Source organism: Petromyzon marinus, chromosome 69 (assembly GCF_048934315.1).
Source record: "Petromyzon marinus isolate PM22_M1 ecotype Great Lakes invasive population chromosome 69, UKy_Petmar_22M1.pri1.0, whole genome shotgun sequence".
Taxonomy (NCBI): Eukaryota; Metazoa; Chordata; class Hyperoartia; order Petromyzontiformes; family Petromyzontidae; genus Petromyzon; species Petromyzon marinus.
Window position 1 is genome coordinate 6,148,491 of NC_133735.1, and position 1,012 is coordinate 6,149,502.

Here is a 1,012-nt window from a genome sequence, read left to right on the forward strand (position 1 = left end):
GCCACGCCGGGAATAAAAGTGGGCGAGGTTCGGGGCTTCTGTCAATAAAGAATCCCTCTGCAGTTCGTGTCGTCTGAGAGTCATTACATACTCCACTCACTCAATCACCCACTCACTCATTCATTCACTCATTCACTCACACACCCACTCGTTCACTCACACACCCACTCGTTCACTCACTCACTCACCTACTCACCCACTCACTCACCCACTCACTCACTCACCCACTCATTCACTCATTCATTCACTCATTCATTCAATCATTCACTCACACACCCACTCGTTCACTCACACACCCACTCGTTCACTCACTCACTCACCTACTCACCCACCCACTCACTCACTCACCCACTCACCCACTCATTCACTCATTCATTCACTCATTCATTCAATCATTCACTCACACACCCACTCGTTCACTCACTCGCTCACCTACTCACCCACTCACTCACTCACCCACTCACTCACTCACCCACTCACTCACTCACCCACTCACCCACTCACTCACTCACCTCACTCCCACTCACTCACCCACTCACTCACTCCACTCAGTCACACATTCACTCACTCATTCATTCACTCACCTCACTCATTCATTCACCTACTCATTCACTCACTCACCCACTCACTCATTCACTCACTCACCCACTCACTCATTCACCCACTCATTAATTCACCCACCCACTCATTAATTTGTTTACCCACCCATTTACCCACCCACTCATTCGCCCGCCTGTAAAGAAAGTGCGTTGACTAGCGGTCACACGCGGTAATGACAGGCTAGGTGACAGAGAAGGGAACGATCTGGAATCTCCAGGAGAGTTCGAGAAGTAACGGGGGAGGGGGCGTGGCCGGGCGTGGTCAGGGGGCGGAGGGATGGCCACGCCGGGAATAAAAGTGGGCGAGTTCGGGGGCTACTGAAGCGACCAAGTTTCAAGAAAGAAACCCCTCTGCAGTTCGTGTCATCTGAGAGTTATTACACACTCCACTCACTCATTCATTCACTCATTCA